Below are 1,797 nucleotides of genomic sequence, written 5' to 3' on the forward strand. Positions count from 1 at the left end.
TTATATCCAAACTAAGTATTAGAAAAGTCTGGAAGTCTATGCTCATAAATCACAACCATAACTCGATAAAACAACTTATAATTCAAAATTTTCTTAAATATAAACTAAAGTTCACTAATCATTTCTAAAACATCTTTAAAAAACCCTCGTTGAACCCTGGAGAACCACTGAACCATATTAGCTCCTTACAAGAAGTTTTCAATCCGAGTCTATTTTTCTTATACCAGCAGTAAACCGTGGTCTTGTCTTACTTCTTTTTATTATTATTTTTAAAACTGGACATTGAGCACACACTTATCACAGGATCACCTCAATCAAAATAAAACAAATCGATTAACACTCACCATAACACAGGGCAGCTCCCCATCAGTTGTGTCGGGATGTGATAGCAAACCTTTACTTCCTCGTCTGTTTAAAAAGTGTTGCGCCCTTTTTCTTCTTTGTGTTTTAATGGCGGTGAGATCCATAAAGATCATTACAGTCCAACAAGCGTTTTCATCGTTTTTATGTTAACAGCAGCGCAAAATGCTACCATAACAACTGTCCGGACTCGTGTCCTCGCCAAGTATGTTCTAGACAAGAGCACAGGAAAGTGTGGACTCTGGGAGAACTGGAGAACGTAGCATTCATATGGGCCCATTGCCGGTGTTTTATATATATATATATATATATATATATATATATATATATATAATTTATATAAATATAATTTAACTTTTGACTTAATACTTTGAGCTCTGTGAGCCTAACCTAGAAGCTTCTTCTGCCGGTGTTCTGTCATCAGGGCATACCCCGTCAGACCAGCATACTCATAGTCAATAGATGTTTATCCCTTTAGTTTATCACCATTTATCTCTTTAGTTTATTTCTTTTTGTTTTGTACGAAAAATAAACTTTAAACTACCTCAACGGGTGTGTACACCTTTGGTCATTTATAGAAAAACTATCTAATTATTTATTTTTGGTGTTTTTTGAAGCGTATCGCGATCTGACCTTAAATAGTTTTTTTTTATTTATGTAGTCATGTACATTTAGTCATTTTGTACATGACAAAAGGTCCGTTGAGGTACTTTAAAGTTTATTTTTCGTACAAAACTAATGGAATAAACGCAAATTTTTGCACATGCATATTTACTGTGGGTATGCTGTACTTGACGGGGTATGCCCCTCTGATAGAACACCGCGGTGCATGCTGGGACAGCTGTCAATCTGGAGAACAGACAAATCTGCTCTGATGCATGCTGGGTAAAGAGCGAGGGGCAAGAACAACATCCAGGGACTTTGTCTGTTCTCAGTGTTTTGTGAATTGGAACAATACTAAGGCTGAGGCTGATGACGTTTCACGAGTACACGAGCATATGGGAACGCACAAGTACACATACTGAGAAACGGACATTCTCTCATCAAGACCATCCCTGCTGCTCATTCCTTCACTTAGCTCCGCCCCTCTTGATGCAATGATTTTTTTTTTAGACCTGATCTGGGGGCCGGGCTATGTTATGTATATAGGGTTGGTGGAATCTTTTAGACCAAACGTCTACTGAGAGAAAAGATGATAAAGAATCTGACAAAACCATTGCTTTATCTTTGGAGCCACTGAGTTCTTTGCCATCCCAGTCAGCGGTAAACTGTTCTGGTAGACTCTAAAGGTCAAAACTTATCCTACGTTCACACCGCAAGCAGCAGAAGCAGCAAAAATAAATGTGTGCTGCTTCATTTTTGATGCTTGTACAAGTTTTGTTCTGATGCGCGGCTGAAGCATCTTTGCTGCTCCAGCTGAGCGGAGGAAAAGTGGGT

This window comes from Cyprinodon variegatus, unplaced genomic scaffold (assembly GCF_000732505.1).
Source record: "Cyprinodon variegatus isolate N-32 unplaced genomic scaffold, C_variegatus-1.0 Scaffold13, whole genome shotgun sequence".
NCBI lineage: Eukaryota > Metazoa > Chordata > Actinopteri > Cyprinodontiformes > Cyprinodontidae > Cyprinodon > Cyprinodon variegatus.